This window comes from Manis pentadactyla, chromosome 6 (genome assembly GCF_030020395.1).
Source record: "Manis pentadactyla isolate mManPen7 chromosome 6, mManPen7.hap1, whole genome shotgun sequence".
NCBI classification, from domain to species: Eukaryota; Metazoa; Chordata; class Mammalia; order Pholidota; family Manidae; genus Manis; species Manis pentadactyla.
The window spans coordinates 33,896,674-33,920,362 of NC_080024.1; the positions used below are offsets into that span (position 1 = coordinate 33,896,674).

At 38.1% G+C, this 23,689-nt stretch overlaps 1 protein-coding gene and 1 non-coding gene across 3 annotated transcripts in view; one reads left to right on the top strand and one right to left on the bottom strand.

Annotated features, from left to right (window-relative positions):
- Positions 1-23,689, bottom strand: part of BMPR2 (bone morphogenetic protein receptor type 2) — a 217,323-nt gene that overhangs the window by 165,009 nt on the left and 28,625 nt on the right. The gene's annotated exons all lie outside the window — the stretch shown is intronic.
- On the top strand, positions 22,725-22,831 carry LOC118933626 (U6 spliceosomal RNA). Its single transcript, XR_005033193.2, has one exon. It is a non-coding gene; the product is annotated as a U6 spliceosomal RNA (small nuclear RNA).

Consider the following 23,689-nt stretch of genomic DNA (forward strand, 5'->3'; position numbering starts at 1 on the left):
GGCACCCTAATCCCCTAGGCTGCAGGGAGCTCGGAGGCCTCTTATGGAGATAAATAGCCTCCAGGCCACTCCCCCTCCAACGGGACTCCACCACTTTGGAGTAGCTGCCCGAGCCAGGCCACGCCCACAGCAACAGCGGAGATTAACTCCATAGCATCCGGGCAGGAAGCAGAAGCCCTGTCTGCGCACAGCTACCCAGCACAAGCCACTAGAGGTCGCTGTTCTGACAGGAGAGGAGGGCCACAAACCAACAAGAAAGGAAGTTCTTCCAGCCATCACTCGTCCCAGCTCTGCAAACTATTCCTATCACCATGAAAAGGCAAAACTACAGGCAGACAAAGATCACAGAGACAACACCAGAGAAGGAGACAGACCTAACCAGTCTTCCTGACAAAGAATTCAAAATAAGAATCATAAACATGCTGACAGAGATGCAGAGAAATACACAAGAGATATGGGATGAAGTCCGGAGGGAGATCACAGACACCAGAAAGGAGATCGCAGAAATGAAACAAACTCTGGAAGGGTTTATAAGCAGAATGGATAGAATGCAAGAGGCCGTTGATGGAATTGAAATCAGAGAACAGGAACGCATAGAAGCTGACATAGAGAGAGATAAAAGGATCTACAGGAATGAAACAATGTTAAGAGAATTGTGTGACCAATCCAAAAGGAACAATATCCGTATTACAGGGGTACCAGAAGAAGAAGAGAGAGGAAAAGGGATGGAAAGTATCTTGGAAGAAATAATTGCTGAAAACTTACCGAAACTGGGGGAGGAAATAATCGAACAGACCACGGAAATACACAGAAACCCCAACAGAAAGGATCCAAGGAGGACAACAACAAGACACATAATAATTAAAATGGCAAAGATCAAGGACAAGGAAAGAGTTTTAAAGGCAGCTAGAGAGAAAAAGGTCACCTATAAAGGAAAACCCATCAGGCTAACATCAGACTTCTCGACAGAAAACCTACAGGCCAGAAGAGAATGGCATGATATACAAACTGCAATGAAACAGAAGGGCCTTGAACCAAGGATACTGTATCCAGCACAACTATCATTCAAATATGATGGTGGGATTAAACAATTCCCAGACAAACAAAAGCTGAGGGAATTTGCTTCCAACAAACCACCTCTACAGGACATCTTACAGGGACTGCTCTAGATGGGAGAACTCCTAGAAAGAGCACAGCACAAAACACCCAACATATGAAGAATGGAGGAGGAGGAATAAGAAGGGAGAGAAGAAAAGAATCTCCAGACAGTGTATATAACAGCTCAATAAGCGAGCTAAGTTAGGCAGTAAGATACTAAAGAGGCTAACCTTGAACCTTTGGTAACCACGAATTTAAAGCCTGCAATGGCAATAAGTACATATCTTTCAATAGTCACCCTAAATGTTAATGGACTGAATGCACCAATCAAAAGACACAGAGTAATAGAATGGATAAAAAAGCAAGACCCATCTATATGCTGCTTACAAGAAACTCACCTCAAACCCAAAGACATGTACAGACTAAAAGTCAAGGGATGGAAAAACATATTTCAGGCAAACAACAGTGACAAGAAAGCAGGGGTTGCAGTACTAATATCAGACAAAATAGACTTCAGAACAAAGAAAGTAACAAGAGATAAAGAAGGACACTAAATAATGATAAAGGGCTCAATCCAACAAGAGGATATAACCATTCTAAATATATATGCACCCAACAGAGGAGCACCAGCATATGTGAAACAAATACTAACAGAACTAAAGGGGGAAATAGACTGCAATGCATTCATTTTGGGAGACTTCAACACACCACTCACCCCAAAGGATAGATTCACTGGGCAGAAAATAAGTAAGGACATGGAAGCACTGAACAACACAGTAGAGCAGATGGACCTAATAGACATCTATAGAACTCTACATCCAAAAGCAACAGGATATACATTCTTCTCAAGTGCACATGGAACATGCTCCAGAATAGACCACTTACTAGTCCACAAAAAGAGCCTCCGTAAATTCCAAAAGATTGAAATCATACCAACCAACTTTTCAGACCACAAAGGCATAAAACTAGAAATAAACTGTACAGAGAAAGCAAAAAGGCTCACAAACACATGGAGGCTAAACAACACGCTCCGAAATAATCAATGGATCAATGACCAAATCAAAATGGAGATCCAGCAATATATGGAAACAAATGACAACAACAACACTAAGCCCCAACTTCTGTGGGACACAGCAAAAGCAGTCTTAAGAGGAAAGTATATAGCAATCCAAGCATATTTAAAAAAGGAAGAGCAATCCCAAATGAATGGTCTAATGTCACAATTATCGAAATTGGAAAAAGAAGAACAGATGAGGCCTAAGGTCAGCAGAAGGAGGGACATAATAAAGATCAGAGAAGAAATAAATAAAATTGAGAAGAATAAAACAATAGCAAAAATCAATGAAATCAAGAGCTGGTTCTTCGAGAAAATAAACAAAATAGATAAGCCTCTAGCCAGACTTATTAAGAAGAAAAGAGAGTCAACACAAATCAACAGTATCAGAAACGAGAAAGGAAAAATCACGACGGACCCCATGGAAATGCAAAGAATTATTGGACAATACTATGAAAACCTATATGCTAACAAGCTGGGAAACCTAGGAGAAATGGACAACTTCCTAGAAAAATACAACCTTCCAAGATTGACCCAGGAAGAAACAGAAAATCTAAACAGACCAATTACCAGCAACGAAATTGAAGCGGTAATCAAAAAACTACCAAAGAACAAAACTCCCGGGCCAGATGGATTTACCTCGGAATTTTATCAGACATACAGGGAAGACATAATACCCATTCTCCTTAAAGTTTTCCAAAAAATAGAGGAGGAGGGGATACTCCCAAACTCATTCTATGAAGCTAACATCACCCTAATACCAAAACCAGGCAAAGACCCCACCAAAAAAGAAAACTACAGACCAATATCCCTGATGAACGTAGATGCAAAAATACTCAACAAAATATTAGCAAACCGAATTCAAAAGTACATCAAAAGGATCATACACCATGACCAAGTGGGATTCAATCCCAGGGATGCAAGTGTGGTACAACATTCGAAAGTCCATCAACAGCATCCACCACATCAACAAAAAGAAAGACAAAAACCACATGATCATCTCCATAGAGGCTGAAAAAGCATTTGACAAAGTTCAACATCCATTCATGATAAAAACTCTCAGCAAAATGGGAATAGACGGGAAGTACCTCAACATAATAAAGGCCATCTATGATAAACCCACAGCCAACATTATATTGAACAGCGAGAAGCTGAAAGCATTTCCTCTGAGATCGGGAACTAGACAGGGATGCCCACTCTCCCCACTGTTATTTAACATAGTACTGGAGGTCCTAGCCACGGCAATCAGACAAAACAAAAACATACAATGAATCCAGATTGGTAAAGAAGAAGTTAAACTGTCACTATTTGCAGATGACATGATACTGTACATAAAAAACCCTAAAGACTCCATCCCCAAACTACTAGAACTGATATCGGAATACAGCAAAGTTGCAGGATACAAAATCAACACACAAAAATCTGTGGCTTTCCTATACACTAACAATGAACCAACAGAAAGAGAAATCAGGAAAACAACTCCATTCACAATTGCATCAAAAAAAATAAAATACCTAGGAATAAACCTAACCAAAGAAGTGAAAGACTTATACTCTGAAAACTTCAAATCACTCTTAAGAGAAATTAAAGGGGACACTAACAGATGGAAATTCATCCCATGCTCGTGGCTAGGAAGAATTAATATCGTCAAAATGGCCATCCTGCCCAAAGCAATATACAGATTTGATGCAATCCCTATGAAACTACCAGCAACATTCTTCAATGAACTGGAACAAATAATTCAAAAATTCATATGGAAACACCAAAGACCCTGAATAGCCAAAGCAATCCTGAGAAAGAGGAATAAAGTAGGGGGGATCTCACTCCCCAACTTCAAGCTCTATTATAAAGCCACAGTAATCAAGACAATTTGGTACTGGCACAAGAACAGAGCCACAGACCAATGGAACAGACTAGACAATCCAGACATTAACCCAGACATATATGGTGAATTAATATTTGATAAAGGAGCCATGGACATACAATGGCAAAATGACAGTCTCTTCAACAGATGGTGCTGGCAAAACTGGACAGCTACATGTAGGAGAATGAAACTGGACCATTGTCTAACCCCATATACAAAAGTAAACTCAAAATGGATCAAAGACCTGAATGTAAGCCATGAAACCATTAAACTCTTGGAAGAAAACATAGGCAAAAACCTCTTAGACATAAACATGAGTGACCTCTTTGTGAACATATCTCCCCGGGCAAGGAAAACAACAGCAAAAATGAACAAGTGGGACTATATTAAGCTGAAAAGCTTCTGTACAGCAAAAGACACCATCAATAGAACAAAAACGAACCCTACAGTATGGGAGAATATATTTGAAAATGACACATCCGATAAACGCTTGACGTCCAGAATATATAAAGAGCTCAGACGCCTCAACAAACAAAAAACAAATAACCCAATTAAAAAATGGGCAGAGGAACTGAACAGACAGTTCTCCAAAAAAGAAATACAGATGGCCAACAGACACATGAAAACATGCTGCACATTCCTAATTATCAGAGAAATGCAAATTAAAACTACAATGAGGTATCACCTCACACCAGTAAGGATGGCTGCCATCCAAAAGACAAACAACAACAAATGTTGGCGAGGCTGTGGAGAAAGGGGAACCCTCCTACACTGCTGGTGGGAATGTAAATTAGTTCAACCATTGTGGAAAGCAGTATGGAGGTACATCAAAATGCTCAAAACAGACTTACCATTTGACCCAGGAATTGCACTCCTAGGAATTTACCCTAAGAATGCAGCGGTCAAGTAGGAGAAAGACCAATGCACCCCTATGTTTATCACAGCACTATTTACAATAGCCAAGAATTGGAAGCAACCTAAATGTCCATCGATAGATGAATGGATAAAGAAGATGTGGTACATATACACAATGGAATACTACTGAGCCATAAGAAAAGGGCAAATCCTACCATTTGCAGCAACATGGATGGAGCTGGAGGGTATTATGCTCAGTGAAACAAGCCAAGCGGAGAAAGAGAAATACCAAATGATTTCACTCATCTGTGGAATATAAGAACAAAGGAAAAACTGAAGGAACAAAACAGCACCAGAATCACAGAACTCAGGAATGGACTAACAGGTACCAAAGGGAAAGGGACTGGGGAGGATGGGTGGGTAGGGAGGGATAAGGGGGGGAGAAGTAGGGGGGTATTAAGATTAGCATGCATGGGGGGGTGGGAGAAAAGGGAGGGCTGTACAACACAGAGAAGGCAAGTAGTGATTCTACAACATTTTGCTATGCTGATGGACAGTGACTGTAAAGGAGTTTATAGGGGGGACCTGGTATAGGGGAGAGCCTAGTAAACATAATATTCATCATGTAAGTGTAGATTAGTGATAGCAAAAAAAAAAAAAAAAGGCAGTTCCTGTGTGGTAACCTCCAATGAGTTCTACACAAGGGTATAAAGGGCATATAAAAGTGTAGGCAAAGGGTCTGTTTGTGTTTATACAGAGGATCAAAGCCTAATTTGGCTACCCCGAAAATGAACTAAGATACGATATGAAAAAGAACTTCCAACATCAGCACTCTCTGGAAGACTCATGCCAGAAGATGATCATCAAAAAACCCCAACAAAGATCCACGCACTGCTACAGCTGTAGATGCACTCATCCCACCAGTTCCCGGACTTGCCATGGGAATGAAGAAGGAGATATCTAAGCTGGCGTGTGCATACAGTAAAACAACAAATTTAACTGGATCTATACTGTTGGAACTCAAACAAGAATTAGGAGAAGTGCAAATTGTAGCGCTCCAAAATCTTACAACTACAGACTATTTACAGTTAAAAGAACATAAGGGATGTGAACATTCCCCAGGAATGGGTTGTTTTAATTTCTCTGATTTCTCTCAGACTGTTCAAGTTCAGTTGGACAATATCCACCATATCATAGATAAGTTTTCACAAATGCCTAAGGTGCCTAACTGGTTTTCTTGGTTTCACTGGAGATGGCTGGTAATTACAGGTATGCTTTGGTTACATAACTGTACTCCTATTATGTTAATGTGTGTGCGCAATTTAAGTAGTAGCTTAAAACCTATACATGCTGAAGTTACTCTACAAGAAGATATGTCAAAGAAATAATCAATCTTCCCATGTTTTCTTCCGCCTACTACTTCTATACCTTTTCTTCTTCCTTCCTAATTACAACCCTTAAGTAGAATTCGTGCCTCATATCAAATTTACCGAGTATCATAATTCTTCCAAGTGGTAAAGATACCTCAAGACAAATGCTGGGCATAGAAGCTACAGGGCATAAATATGCAAAGAAATAAAAAGCTAACCATTTCAAACAATAAGGCTTCTCTCTCACTTACCAACTTTACATTTCCCTGTATGGCCCCAGAAGATGACTGGTTAGCCAGAGACGGGTAAGATTCCTCAAGGGAGGAACAACCTAAGACAGGCACAGTCGCAGGGGGGTCATCAGGTGAGAAATTGGGGATCAACAGAGGTGAGGCTTAGAACCTCACCCCCCCTGTTCTGAGAGAAATCTTCTGCATACGTGGATGTTTTATTGCCCTTGTCTAGCTTGGATTAACACATAGTCTACAGGCACACACCTGATCATCTACATTTGCTCCCTTACAACACTAATCTATGTTTTCTACCTTTATCTTGTATCTACCTACCACTTCAGCATTTTATTAAAAATAATAATAATAAAGAGAGAAATGTGGTATCCACATATAAATCAAGTATAAAAATCAAGTGAGTATTCATATTTGAACTGACTGTTTATAGTTCATAATGCATGAGCAAAACCAAAAGTTTCTGTGATGACTGCCCTTGTACTGTTCACCATGTAACTTATTCACTATGTAAGAATTTGTGCACCATGTAAGAACTTGTTCGTTATGCTTCAGAAGATTGGAGACTGACGAAAATCAGGCTTGGGGTGGATTAATGATTGTGCATTGAGCATTGACTCCCGTATACAGAATTTTATTGTTGTTAACAACCATTTGATCAATAAATAAGAGAGATGCCCTCACAACAACAAGAAAAAAAAAAAGTACACACTTCCTATTGTAAAATAAATAAGTAACTGGGATGTAATGTATAGCATAAGGAATATAGTCAAAATATGGTAACAACTTGGTATGGTGATAGCTGGTACCTAGAATTATCATGTATATAAATGTTGAATCACTGTGTTGTACACCTGAAACTATTGTAATGTAATACTGTGTGTCAACTACCCTTCAATAAAAGATAATTATGTACAAAAAAAAAAAAATGAAACCCTAAAAATATTACTCATTTAATATCAACTTAAAATGCTGTATAATGAAGATTCATCAACTTACTGACTAACACCAAGGAAAACACTAAATACACATATTATATATATGTGTGTGTATAAGATATATATTAAGGGTCAGCAACCTGTATAGAAGATGAAGACATTTTAGTTTACCTGCAAAACTTACTAAAAGATACCTTCAAAATTCATTAACAAAACAAAGTCACTTGTATCTTTCTCATTTCAGAATACTTTTCCCATGAAATGTTTCAGGAAATTTCTTACTACACTGAATTTTTATTAGCTACCTACCAAAAAAATTTGCACCCACTATAGTAAAACAACTACAACTGATTTCGAAAAGAAAAAAAAAAAGACTTTTAATTCACTTTTAGAACCATTTCCTTTCAAGTATTGCCACCACATGCTCTCCAACTTTATGATTACATAAAAGGAGAGATAAGATGTGAGGTACTGTTGGCAATCTTGTTCACCAGTACCCCCTCACTCACTAGTGCTGAATTAGGTGGCAGGCAAACAAAAGACATTTACATACTGTATAGGTTGAGTGACATTTAACTGAAAGAAAGCTGCCAACCTTTGCCTGGCTTAGATAACAAGAATGTTATAAAATGTTCATTTCATTGTATGCCCTTTCATACAATTTGAATTTTTGGTTATATATGTATATTATTTTGAATTAGTTGCAATTTTTTAAGTTACTAGCTTAAAGCTATTTTATCAAGAATAATTTAGGGGAGTTCAAAATTCGGTATTAAAATTATAGATTGTAAAAGCAGATTTAATTAAATAAGAGAAAGTTTGAATTGATTTACATGAATAAAAAACTAATAAAAAATTGTTTCACAATTAGCAGATAAATTTAAAATTAAGAGAATTTCTAGTGATAAAGTTAAAGATTTTAAACTATGTAACTATTTAGCTAATTTATTTTGAGACCTGAACATAAGTATTTGTTATAAAACCACCATGTAGGAATAAAAACATAAATAAAAATTATCAATAGATATAGTATGACCATTATGTTAATTAAGCAAAAAGAACGGCAATGTGTGTTATTATTATTGTATTCGACTAAAATGTAAGACCACTTCTTCTAAAAAGGAAATACTCTAAAAAGAACTCTAAAAAACTTACTTTCCAGGCAAGACATAGTTAAAATCTGTCTTTGTATCATTCAATTTGAATCTGCAGTCAAAGAGTACTACATTAAACATTGGCTAAAGTCACTAGGCAGATAAAGAAAGGCAGAATATTCTATATTCTATAGCTATATTAAAGTAACCTTTCAACCTGCCACATGGACAAAGTAGAAAAACATTATACATTAGGAAGGGTAGAAGGCTCAGCAGTCGAGAGTGGAAAAAGGAAAAATCACAAGGGAATTTGATCTCCCTAATTAGTATGTATTTACAATAGCCCAAGAAAGACCTGATAGCAAAGAAAGTGCTGGGTATGTCCTGTGCTCTTTAAGCAAATGCTGATAGAACTATAATTAATTGTGTGCTAGTCACGGTTAATAGTGTTTTAACTATTAGCATCAATTTTACCAACTAGTAATTATAGGTAACTTCAAAATACACTTATAAATGAATAGGACCTCTATATAGTTCTACAGGTCCTCAAGCCTTTATATGAAACACTTATAACCAAATGTGCTTTTAATTCTGAGTTTTTCCAGGTTTTAGAAAAGTACCATGTGCATATGCCATGTATTACACAACATTTATGAGTAGAATCTGTGGGAAGTTCCTACTTATTAAAATCTATTAGTATTCGGCAAAAAGTATAAATATTCAACTTAGATAAAAATTATAAATATCAGTTCAAATCAGTTTTACCACCATATGAGTATGCGGCAAGCTAACAAAAGTTTTGATACTCAGTTTCAAATTTTAAAATTTCATTAAGATTATAAACCTGTAATAACTAATATTCAACTAGCATTTTCATACCTTGAGTTGCACTTGATCATTACAGGCATAACAGAGTTAACTGAACCTCACACACATTTTTAAGAATCTAAAAAGCAGGTCTCCTCCCTCACTTAAGAAATGCATAACTAAACCATGAATAAAATAAAACTCTACCAGTCCATGCTGACATAAACAAACAAATGAATAAAATATATGGAGAGGAAGGAAACTTCTTCCTGATAGAATCATAATCAATAAGTGTAAAAGAAATATTAGGTTTAAAAAAATTACCATTTAGCAAAAATAATCAATGAATACTGAAATTAGTCTGATGAGAAACAGAATATTCATGTAATCTCAAGTGTCTCTTCACAAGTTGCTTTTTAATTACAACGGTAAAAATAGTAACTTTATCCGGAACATATCACCTTAAACAAGTAATAAAAGTTAACACCAAAAGTAATGAGACAATTTGACAACATGTGCCCCCTGGTATGATGGACTAAGAACCCAACATTACTTCAGTGGTATTTCTGCTAAAAATGTGTTACTGATAAGTTCATCAAATAAATTCAAATTGAGGGACATTCTACAAAATGTACTCTTCAAAAATGTCAAGGTCATAAAAGACAAGAAAGACTGAGGAACTATCACGGAATAAAGGAATGTAAATACACCTAGCAACTAAATGTAATGCATGATCCTGGACTGGTCTCCTGGACCAGAAAAAATTTTTCTCTTTGGCTATAAAAGACATTATTAGGACAATGAATAATATTTGAAGACCTCAAGATAATAGAGTGGTATTCTATCATGTTAACTTCCTGATTTGATAATTGCATTGCAGTTATATAAGAAAATGTCCTCATTTTTTAAGAAATACAATGGCATATTTAGGGGTAAATGGGCATCATGTCTGCAATTTACTTTTAAATGTTACAGAAAAAGACAATATGAACATACAGAGAAAATGAGAAAGCAAATATAGTACAAATATTAACATTTGGGGAATCTAGGAATTCTTCCCCATACATACAGGAATTCTTGGTATTATTGCAAGTTTTTATAAGTCTGAAATAATTTCAAAATACAAAGTTTTAAAAAAATGTTACAGTCAACAACATCAGTAATAGCCAGACCTTAAGTGCAGGCCCTTCCACCAGTGCAGGGAGGCTCATTAGTCATCAAAGACCCCCTTGACAGCAGAGTAGCTGAAGTCCTAGTTCATGGAAGGCTAAAGAGTAACAGTATATGGGGGAGAGTATGACTCTTGGGGGTGCATGATACTTACAGATACTTTCAAGCAACATTTCAAACTCTGCTGTAGTTATGCACTATGGGAAGTATAAGCAAAATAAAAAGGACTGGTTTGGTGGCAACTGGAAATGCAATAGCTTCTACTGAACACAGAAATTTAGCAGGACAAATAGCAAGTTACAAAAGAGAGTTCAAAATAGCGAGGATATGGCAAATGATTACTGACAGAGTTTGTTTATATTTGGAAAGTCTGGTATCTTGTATTCGACTCCGCAGCTCTCTCCATCTAGGTACTGAGCATTCAGTGAACATGGTGTATGACAGCTTCAAACTTGAGGTCAAATTAAAAAATCAAACTTAATCAAACTGTCTGGAAGCATCACATCACTACTAGTTACAGAACTAAATGTAAAAGCATTTAATGACATAAGGCCAAAAGTTCCTAAATGATGCATCTGTGTACTCCTGAAGACAGAAAAACTGCTCCTCTTCTGGAATATGTGGAGGGCAAACGGCAAATAAGACTAAAAACTCTGAGTTTTATACATTATTTTTAGGATCAAAAACACTATCTAATAGCTTAAAAAGGAAGGCAATTCTGATACATGCTACAACATGGATGAACCTTGAGTACATCATGCTAAGTGAAATAAGCCAGTCACAAAAAGACAAATACTGTATGATTCCACTTATATGAAGCACTTAGAATTGTCAAAATCATAGAGAGATGAAGTAGAATGATGGTTGCCAAGGGAGTTATGGTTTAATGGGTGTAGAGGGCAGTTTCAGTTGGTTTCAGTTTTACACAATGAAAAGAGCTACGGAGATGGATGGTGGGGACGGCCGCACAACATTATGAATATATTTAATACACATGAATTGCACACTTCAAAATAGTTAACAAATGAAAATTTTGTTACGTGTATTTTACTAGAATGTTATCTGTCAATTATACCTCAATAAAAAATAATGGATGTATGAATCTAGGGAAAAAGTACTTACAAACTATTTTCCAATTCTTTTAAAAACAATGATTAACCAATGTGTTTATGGAAATTCATTGAGCTATAAATTGAGGTTTTGTGCAATTTTTCATAATTATGTTGTACTTCAATAAAGCATGTTTAATAAATAGTTTACCTACAAAAGAAAAGTAATCAATACCAAGTGGATCCCAAAACAGCTGCTGCCTTAATTGAATTCTCTCCCTTCAACCCCAGTCAGTGCTTGTCCTTCCCTGGTAACTCTTGGGTGTGGCCACCCTAGACATATGAGAACAGTGGTTGTAGGGAAGAACTGTTTTAACAGAAAATCAATAAATGAAAGAGATAATTTTACAATTTAAGGGCTTGAATTGTTAAGATCTTTTATTTGTGCTCTGACTGTTAAGTACATAGAAGTCAAGAAATAGCCATTATTACTTTTTAAGACAGGCAGACAAAGCACTGGAGTCATACAACATGGGTTCTCCAGCTGTGCTACTTATCAGCTGTGTGACCTTGGGTAAGCCACTTAACAGATCTCTGGATCTGTTTCTTCAACTCTAAAATGAAAGAATTTATAAATGCTCTGTTAAATTATCTTCATGAGGATTCTCAGGAAAAGAATTACATAGTTTAAGGAGCGTAACATAGACTTTAACCCCATGCGTGAAAATTTATCTTCCATTCCTTCATGCTAGGCCAAGAGATAAGCGAGCTTTCCCTGTAATTCTCACCACCCACCCACCCCACACACACATACAAACACATACACCAATTCATTTTGATCTTGACTTTAAATGTCATTTTGACTTTAAAGACACAATATTAAAGTGTGCATGTATGTGTGTGTGTGTGTGTGTATGTGTGTGTGTGTCTTTCTTGAGAGAGCATTTCAAATCTAACAGGTAGAAATGACATTAGAGACCAACTAGTTTATACCTAATCAAACTGACCTAACAATACCTCATGTTAATTGTAGAAACTGTCTATTCAGGTATCCATACCTGTCAGAAATAATCAAATCAGGAAATGTTTTTTCATATGTACTCACACAAATGCTGGCATGGCCAAGTTCTGCTAGAGGGGCACTCAAGCACTATATTCAGGGTCATTGCATCCTGAAGGGCCATAGCATACACAGTGCAGTTTTTGAAGTGGACCTCAATTTTCACACTTTTCTGTGGAGGCTTCTAAGTTCCAGATTTTCCCTCTAAGCTGTCTGTCTGGATGGTGGTGTTCAGACCTTCATTAACACCACTACCCAGCATTCCCTACTTTGGGGGACTTCTTTCTTGTTATAAACTTTTTACAAGTGAAACATCAATACCACCTTTGTTTCCATTCTCACTGGTGTAAATACTGAGTACTAAATGAGAATTTTGACTTTGCATTCTGTCAGAATACTTGTGTTCAATAAAAATTGAAAGAAAAAAGGAAATAGTTTTTCTGCAAAGTACTTTTTTCTGACACTCTCTGAAAAATTCTTGTAATGCTAATAGTCTAACCCCCAAAAAAGATTATTGCTTCATCTAGAAAGTTAAAAAAAAAGAAAGTTCAAGCTAACTGAAAAGAAAAGATGATCTGACAAAGTACTAATCTTGTGGTTAATGATTAACCAAGTAACATAAAAAAGGAAATAAGGGATAAACAAATCTTTCTTTTTCTTTCTACTTTCCATTTCTGTATTATCTCTGAAACTGTAACACAATATTTGCTTGTAGCAAATAAGAAGTAAAATAACACTTGAACTAAAATATCTTTTAAGTTTCAGATTCACTACTATGGAAACAAATTAATTAGATATATAAATTATCTGACATTCCAAAAAAATTCATGAAATCCCAAAGACATTTTTTTGTTTTACAATTGTGTGTGTGATTTTCTTCCAATATCACACTTCCTAACATATGAATACTTATTATCAACCAATCCTAAAATAAATAGATCAAATATACTAATGCCTTTAAATTTTTTATAGAAGCAAGGAATAAAACTCCCCAAATCTGACTTAGTATTTACTCGGCAGCTGAAATATTTTGTACAAACAAAAATATGGCCTAGAAAATCTAAAAATTTTTCTATGATTAGAAATATCACTTACATACTTTCAAAGACACTGTGAAAAAACCCAGGCTTTCTAAACCTCTTACTTCTTTTTTAACCAAAGAACAACTGGGAAACTCCATCAACAGAGAGAAAAACATTATGAGAAAGATGTAAATTAAGCATTTCCATAAATCATCTTCAATAATTTTTAAATTACTAAGTTTTTAACTATATAATTTTGCAAACATACAGAAGTAGAGTCACTTGGAAAAAACATCTTGAAATTTTTTTGTAAGTCCACATTTATATCTGAATTTTAATATCTGAAAATGAAACAATCTTTATTCTCTCCATTTTAAAAACAATAAAAAGAGGGGAACCCTCCTACACTGCTGGTGGGATGCTAAATTAGTTCAACCATTGTGGAAAGCAATATGGAGGTTCCTCAAAAAACTAAAAACAGAAATACCATTTGACCCAGGAATTCCACTCCTAGGAATTTACCCTAAGAAAACAGGATCACAGATTCAAAAAGATATATGCACCCCTATGTTTATCGTAGCACTATTTACAATAGCCAAGATATGGAAGCAACCTAAGTGTCCATCAGTAGATGAATGGATAAAGAAGATGTGGTACATATACACAATGGAATATTATTTAGCCATAAGAAAAAAACAAATCCTACCATTTGCAACCATATAGATGGAGCTAGAGGGTATTATACTCAATGAAATAAGCCAGGCGGAGAAAGACAAGTACCAAATGATTTCACTCATCTGTGGAGTATAACAACAAAGCAAAAACTGAAGGAACAAAACAGCAGCAGACTCACAGAACCCAAGAATGAACTAACAGTTACCAAAGGGACATGGGCTGGGGAGAGTGGGTGGGTGGGAAGGGAGGGATAAAGGGATTAAGGGGCATTATGATTAGCACACATAATATAGGGGGTGGGGGGAGGAAGTATAGCACAGAGAAGCTTACTATGCTGATGGACAGTGACTGTAATGGGGTATATGGTGGGGACTTGATAATAGGGAGAATGTAATAACCACAATGTTGCTCATGTGAAATCTGAGTATAAGATTATATATCAATGATACCTTAATAAAAAAGGAAAAAGAAAAAAAACATTAAGAAGAAACTTGAAAAATTAAAATGACTCAAATTCAATTCTGAGTCTCATTTGTGTCTTGAATTTTCCCACTTAAAAAATATTTTCTTTAATTAATTAAAAATTACAGATGTTTGTTTCACTGAATACATATACCTCATTAATGCTACATTCTTGGCAGTTTTGATACTCTATTTTAATTTTAAAATTACCCTAGAAATCTTAATTGTATTTTAACAGACTTTATGACTCTGCTATTCTCTAGAAACAGACCCAATTCATTTATTTCCATTCTTTCAGAGATATTTTACTGGAACAAAGAGCAAATTATTTTTGCCACATCTTTAGCATAAGATAGTATACTTAGCCATCAAAGCCAAGCAATGGTTCCTTTCAACTTAAACTGCAGATCCTTGGTAAGAGCAACCAAAGAATCAAGAAAAGTTACACATTGTCGATGACAAGATGAGCTCAGGAACCAGACCATCTGAATTCAAATGCCAGCATTATCACTAGCTAAATTGCCATGGAGATTGACTTGATCTAAGCCTGTGGTTTCTTAAAAAAAGAAAAAAAATAGGGTTCGTGGATTCTACATTTCAGAGGTTGAAAAGATTAAAGTTAAAATTGGCACAATGTCTCACACATATTAAATACTCTAAAAATGATAGTTAATGCTATTATATTTTAGAATGTAACATTTAACACTATTAAATGAATGTAGAGAAAAAGTTTTCCCCTTTTGGGTAGATTACTTTTAATTAACAAAAAAAACCTAAAGATGAACAAGAGACAGTGAAAATTAAGTTGATATGGCCCCCTATTTCAAACTTCTTATGCTAATCAGGCTAAGGTGGTCTAAGGTTGGTTACTGAATTTAGAATTTCACAGCTATTACAAAAATAACTTAAAATTCAAAGGCACATAAGTTTGTGTTATTATAAATGATATATACCTACTATTCATCAAAAATCTTTTAAATTTAAGTATTTGTTTTAAGGCTACTTCCTCTACTATTACCCTGGTAAAAATAAATTTAAAATATCCAAGATTAACCCTGACAAAGATTAACTTTCTATCACTTCAACTGTCTTCCCCATCTTAGTTGTAAATACTATGCACCAAGGTTTGTGCAAGAATATACTTTTGTAGAGGATTTAAATTAAATCCACATTTCAACATAAATACTATTATTTTATGTGAGGTAAATGGCAGAATTTCCAGAATCCCCGTCTAGCCTTAGTTCATTTACATTATCAATAGGTGTTTACCACTGCAGGGCCTCCCATTGATCTGGGGAAAGGGGTGGAGAGAAAATGGCCATTCTCTCCTCCCCTCCTCTCTGTTCCTTGTACAATTGTTCTGGCATCTGCCAGTCACCAAGTACCTGCCCATGGAGTTTCTGCCCTAAAAGTCAGTCGGAAGAAGAGCAAGAGGGCAGCTGGAGACGGACAGTGCTAAGCCTGGCTAGCAACTTTAAGAAATAAAAGCCTTTCTCCCAACCTACCCATTCCTTTGACTTACTTTGGTTTCACCAGTTTCACAGAGGACTCACCACAGGCCAGGAACACCCTTTTGCCTGGAGCTACAGTGTAATACAAGGGTCCAAAGAGACTAGGTAAAGACCTAAATTTTCTAACTTCTGGAAATGGTATCTTAATAAAACTGTAAGAGCAATTGCAAAGGGTTAAGAAATGATAATTGTGAGAAACACACTCACTGGTCCAAATTCAATAAGTGGACACCGAGACAGTCCAAAGAGAACAGCGGTGAGGCTTTAATGACAGTCTTGCAAGGTAGGGTGTCTGGTGGGCAGGCACACCTGGGGAGTTTGGCGCCAATAATTTATCTCCTAGTGCGTGAGTCCCTCCCCTGGTTCCTCATTGGCTGAGTACTACAGGTTCACATTCTTTCCTGGACGTCACCTAAGCCAGTTATATCTTTCCTTTACATTTGTCTTAATCTTATTGGTAGGTTTAAAAAAACTCAAACAGGTATTGCCAGGCCCTTCTCAATTCCCCCACCTCCACTCTCAGCCTGAGCAGCTTCCACCACGTGGCCCTTTGTTAATACCTTACTGTTAAAACTTTAAACATCCTAGTGAGAATAAATCACATTAAGGTTTTATACTCTTTCCTAACAGTTCCTCCCTCTTTTTATTTAAGAATTTCTGATTTTATTCCCAGTAATGTATTTTAATTTACGCTTGGTCCTTTCTCAAATTTCTCTAATCTTGTTTATGGCTGCCTCTATAAGCTTTTGAACAAGGGATGTTAAAACAGAGGCAACCATACCTTTCTATTTTCTAAACCATCTTTCTAACCAGTCTGTAAAAGGGTCACTGATGCCAGAGTTTTCAGCTAATTCATTAGCTAAAGTGGTGAATCCTTCTGGCAGAATTTGGGATAAAAGTACAATATTTTCCTCCTAACATAACACAGACTCCTTTTTCTGCTAACATCATTGGGTGTGGAGAGAAATGCCAGGGTAAATGGAATGGCCAATTGGACTAAAGCACAAGTCCCAGTCCACGTGGGTGGCAATGAATAGTGCAGGTTCCCCTTTCCACAGTACCACCAAACATCCACTCAGGGGATGTGTAATTTTGAGAAGTTGCCCTCTTTAGAGACATTTAGGACATGGGTACAAGTCAGTAAGTTCTCCACAGGAGTTCTGAAACCTTCCCCTTGCCTAGAGAGGCATGAGGAGTGATTCATCTTCCCTATGGAATAAGAGGGGACTGCCTGGGGTCTGACTTCTTTAGTGTATGAAAGAGTAAAGACGAGCCCTTGCAAGTCTCATTTCCCCAAGCGTGTCCTGGTACAGGGCCAACACGCAGTTCATCTCAGTGGGGTCTGTGCCCCAGCCAGAGGGAATGGGACCACCTGTGGCCATCCAGCAGCACATGAGTAACAATCGCTTTTATTCAAAGCGAGTACTGAAAATTTAACCCACTCTACCCAGGCATTGGTGTCTCCATAACCTATCTCTATCTCAAGAGTCTGTTTTAGATATTTTATCTCTGTTACAGTAACTAGTCTAGGGTCATTTTGGGGAAGCTCTGGCTCAATATTTCCCTCAGGATTGGGAGTGGCCACTATGGGTGAAGTCTTGCCTTTGATTAAATTAAAACCAAACCTCCTCACAGGATCTACTCCAATGACATCTGCACCGAGTCCATCTTGAGGTTTATATATAGTTAATAAAAGGGGTTTACCTGTCTGTCCCGGCAATTGTCAGGAGGAATTCCTTTAGCTAAGTGGAGCTTTGTTTTAAAGATTTTTCTACTGCATGAGGGGCTGTCCACCCTTGAAACTGGGTAGTCCACAAAACACTGCTCCACCTTGGACATGGGGCCTACTTGCCTTTTTTATTCTATTAAGATTTGTCCATTCAGGACAGAGATACTTATTATCTCCAGAAAGCTGTCTTTGGTCATTTAGGTCACTACAAGAGAGAACCTGACAAGCATCAAACCTAATGGTTTGGGGCTTGATCTTTTAGTAATATTGATTACCACTTTGACAGGATAACCAGGAGTTCCTTCTCATTCTAGGGCTCCCTGTGACTTGCCTGTGAAATACAGAGTTAGAAGGATAAAAGTTAACATTTTTCGGTTCTTTTTAGTTTCAGCCTTAAGGGTTGGTTAGCCACCTGGGACACCTGCCAATTCTCTGTTTTGTCCCCAGATTCCCCAATCAGTTTCTTTACTCTGGTGTAATGAGTCCAACCCTTTTCAGCCATCCTCACTGCAGTCTCCATGATCAGGAGCACTTGGTAGGGGCCTTCCCAGCTGGGCTGGAGTCGATCTTCTTTCCAGGATTTTACTAACACCAGGTCTCTAGGCTGGAAGCAGTGAGTGAAGAACTCAAGTGGAGGAGTCTGGGTGAGGAGTCCTTTCAGCTTGAGAGAAGATAAGGTAGAAGACATGGCCAGCACATATTCTCTTAAAAATTCATCTTTTGTTTCCACAGTGGGCAAGTCTGTTGCCCTTCCCAGATATGGTAGCTCATATAATAATCATTATTCCCTGTAGTACTTTTGAAGTAAAGTGACTCGCATTATCTGAATCAACATTTTCTATTAACCCAAACCTAGGAATCACTTGCTCTAAAAGTACCTTTATCACTGATCTTGCCCTTGCAGTTATTAATGGGTGGGCTTCCACCCATCCAGTGAGATGATGGTCAACAATCACTACTAAATATTTAAGCTTTCCTACTTTCAGCATCTCAGTGAAGTCAATCTGAATACTTTGGAATGGTCTTATTCCTGGGAGTGTCTCTCCAGATACTGGCTTTCTCATACACTTCTTAGTAATTCTTTGGCACATTATGCAGCTCCTACAAACCTGTTTAACAATGGTGTAAATGCTAATACACCCATAAACCTTTAGCAAAGCATCACACATCGCCTGAGGACCCCAATGGCTCCCTCTATGTAACATGTTCATCAGCTCTCTCGTAATAGGCTGGTCAATCATTTCTCTCCGATCTGGTAAAGTCCACCTACCTTTCTCATCTCGAGATGCCCCCACCTCCTGTAGCTTCTTAATCTCCTTCTCGGAAAACTTTGGGATCAATGAGATTTTAGGGATATTTGGGGTGAGGTTCAAAAACCTAATTTCATCCTCAGATGCAGCCTCTTTAGCAGCTACATCAGCAATCTTATTACCCATTGCTTCATAAGAACTTCCTTTCTGGTGACCATTCATATACATTATAGAAATCTCAGCTGGAAGTACAAGATTTTCCAGAACCTCCTTAATTAATTCCCCATGAATCAATTCCTTTCCTTTATTGTTTATGAGGCTTCTGTCCAGATTTTCCCAAAGGTACAGACTACGCCAAGTCTGATATTCTATGAGGTCTATGTAACTATGGCTCAATTCTGATTGGCCTTCAGCTTCCCCTGCACATAAGCAGCTGGTCGGATTGAGACAGTGTCTGTGGTTAAGATCAGGTCATCTTTTTCAAGTAAACTTGCTTCATATTTTAAAATTTGAGAATCTTTTAGCCAGCACCCAGCCCACTGATTAAGTATGACCCGAAACTGGTGAGGCCTACTGACTGTGAGGGTTCCTCTGAGTTAATTTCCCACTCTCTTCCACCAGTAAAGTCGTGGCTGCGATGGCCTGAACACATTCAGTCCATCCTCAAGAGACAGGGTTCAATAGTTTAGACATAAAGCCCACTGGTTGTTTCTTTCCTCCCCAGGCTTGGGTCAAACCCCTACAGAGAACCTTGTTCAACAGTAACAAACTAGTGAAATGGCTTCTCTAATGATGGGGGTGCCAGGACTGGGGCAGTGACTAAGAATTGCTTTCAATTCCTCTAGAATTTGCAGTTCCCCTGGGGTCCATTGGAGAGGGTCTGGCTCTCCCTCTAACAATTTGAAATACAAGCTTCTAGCCTCTCTTCTAACAAACACTTTTCGAGCTTCTCTCAGTAATTCCTCCATAGGTTTCTCATTCCATCCATCTAATTCTGTAATTTCTTAGCAATATCTGGCCAACTTTTGGTTACAAAATTGACTTTTAAAAGACCTTGTCCTACCTGAGCTTCTTCTGGGTCAAGTCCTAAATACTTTCTCATCTGGTCCCTGAGTCTCTATGAAAATGCAGTTGGGGTTTCTTCCTTTTCCCATTGGACTTCAAACACCTTAGAAACATTCTGAGATCTTGGGGCCAATTCCCTAATTCCCTTTATAATGAGCCCTCGAAGACCCCGCATTTTAATTCTATCCCCTAGATTACTACTATCCCATCTAGGATCTACATTTGGGAACTTACTTTTGTTCCACTGACTGGACACCCTGGCCCAGTGGGTGTTTTTGTTCCCAAATGGACACAGTGTAAGGTTGAAGGCACTGGGGAGAGGGGTGAGCACATCAGACACTGATGACGTGCCAAAGTCCCCAGCTGCTGCCCCCTCCCAACCTGAAAAATGTGCCTTAGGCTAGCCAATCCTCACGCCACTGTAAATCTAAGCTCTGCCTCCCCCTACCTTCTTTAAAAACTTGCTGCCTGCCCTGCTGAGTGTGACTTCCCCAGCCTGTGATAGCCAGACCGCAGAACATCACCTGGGAATTTGCGTTCAAATAAACTACCTGGCCCTTTGTTGTCTCTCTTCGCCTGCTTATTTCGGCTAGAATTTACCTTACATTTGGTGCCGAAACCCGGGAAGGAGCATGAGAGTGGGGCCCTGACTGGCCATCGGCGGCCCCGCCCCCTCCTTCACCAATTCGGAACCTCAGCCTGCTCTCTGCTGCGTGGACTATTTTCCGGTGAGTCCCTCAGTTTCCCCCAGTCTATTTCCCTTCCTAACTCCGTTTCACCTGGTCCATCTGAAATTGTATATACGTCCAGGTCTGGGCATCCAGCCCATCCATTGCAGGCATCTGGGATACCCACCCCTGGCCCTGCAGTGTGGGAGACGTCCCTCACCCAGGCTCCCAGGCTGTCTCCCCTGACTTGGCGCGCTTGGGACGCTGGGCACTCCTCTCAGCGGGATTAGTTGGGAAGTGGCACAGACATGGGGAACCAGCCCTCGAAAGCACAGGCTCAGACCCCATTGCAGTGTCTCATTTCTAATTTGGCTACTCTATATTTGTCCCAGGAAGCTCGCAAATAGAAGCTAGTCTTTCTTTGCTCTGAGGCCGGGCCTCAGTATCCCTTGGACAATCAATCTCGCTGGCCCCGAGGGAACTTTCAATTTTAGCCTTCTCACCAACTTAACTAATTATTGCCACCAGAGCAGAGAGTAGGGTGAAATCCCAAATGTGCACGCTTTTTGGACTTTGCGATCCTGCCCAGACCTTTATGTTTGGTGTTCAAAATGACTCAGGTTCTCCTAGCTCAATCTCCAGTTAAAGATTGTCAGCCTCTTACTCTGCCCAGTCCTTCCTTTTCAGATCCGCCAGAAGACCTCAGTCGCCCGCCTCCCTCAGCTCGCAATTCCCTCCCCCCTCTCCACCACCATCTTTAAGTCCTTTGTCTTCACACATGTCACCGCCATCTTAAAGTCCTACATTCTCAACCATGCCGTCGTCCTGCTCTCCTCTTCTGGTGGCTGCACCACCCCCTCCCCCTCTACTTTCGCCTTCACTGCCCTCTTCCCCCACTGGAACACGCTCCTCCCGCCCTCTGGTTCCAGAAGCCACGGACAGGAAGCTGAAGAAAAAGAAAGCAATTAGATATCAGTAACTCAAGTCTTTATATCGGTTTGTCTGCCTGTGTATATGTTTTTGTGTAAGAAGTGTTGCTGACTGTAGTCGTTGTATCTCAGTTTGTATGTTTGTGTGTCTAGGTGTGTAGATGAAAAATATTTTCCTACCTCCAGATAGTATTAATAAAAATTGATTTAAGAACAAGCACTTGTGAAAATTAAACATTCTAAAACTTCCAGAAAATCTGATAAAAAATGTTAAGCATTAATGCTAATTTGAGTTTGGCTGAGGCGGGCATGTCCTTGTGGTTATCAGCTGCCTAAGTTTACCTAAAGTCATTTAAGCTGATGTTATCTGCTAAATCTTTTAAGAATAAAATGCTTAAAGGCTTAGCTTTGTTTAATATTCAGTAAAGGTCTTGTAAGTAATCTAGCATAGTTGTTACGAATGAGTGAACTAATAAGTGTGCCAAGTGAACACCTTTTTAATTGTGTGTTACAGTGTGTATACCTATCTACAGCCTAGAAATCTTTGTAGTAACCTAAAACCTTAAAATTTTGCTAAGTTAAAAAGATATACTTTGTGCTTAGTAAGAGATTGTGCTGTAAAGCTCATAGTTAACAGAAATTATAAAATGTTCATACATTTGTCAATCCAAACAATGCTAGTGTAACAGTTTACAATAGCCTGCCTCTCAGTGTTCACTAAAAATTAAGGTACCTAATAGTTTTAAGTTCTAATTAAAACTACTTAAAGTAATAAAGAAAACATTTCTGCATACTAAAGAATGTGTCTTGTGCTTGCTTCGGCAGCACATATACTAAAATTGGAACGATACAGAGAAGATTAGCATGGCCCCTGCGCAAGGATGACATGCAAATTCGTGAAGCGTTCCATATTTTTTATAGGGGGGACCTGGTATAGGGGTGAGCCTAGTAAACAAAGTATTCGTCATGTAAGTGTAGATTAATGTTAAAAAAAAAAAAAAGCAGTTCCTGTGTGGTGACCTCCAACGAGCTCTACACAATGATATAAAGGACATATAAAAGTGTAGGAAAAGGGTCTGTTTGTGTTTATACAGAGGATCAAAGCCTAATTTGGCTACCCCGAAAATGAACTAAGATACGATATGAAAAAGAACTTTCAACATCAGCACTCTCGGGAGGACTCATGCCAGAGATGATCATCAAAAAAACCCCAACAAAGATCCACGCACTGCTACAGGTGTAGATGCACTCATCCCACCAATTCCTGGACTTGCCATGGGAATGAAGAAGGAGATATCTAAGCTGGCCTGTGCATACAGTAAAACAACAAATTTGACTGGATCTATACGGTTGGAACTCAACCAAGAATTAGGAGAAGTGCAAATTGTAGCACTCCAAAGTCTTACAACTACAGACTATTTACTGTTAAAAGAACATATGGGATGTGAACAGTCCCCAGGAATGGGTTGTTTTAATTTATCTGAATTCTCTCAGACTGTTCAAGTTCAGTTGGACAATATCCACCGTATCATAGATAAGTTTTCACAAATGTCTAAGGTGCCTAACTGGTTTTCTTGGCTGGTAATTACAGGTATGCTTTGGTTACATAACTGTACTCCTATTATGTTAATGTGTGTGCACAATTTACTTAGTAGTTTAAAAACTATACATGCTGAAGTTACTCTACAAGAAGATATGTCAAAGAAATAATCAATCTCCCCAGGTTTTCTTCCACCTACTACTTCTATAGCTTTTCTTCTTCCTTCCTAATCAC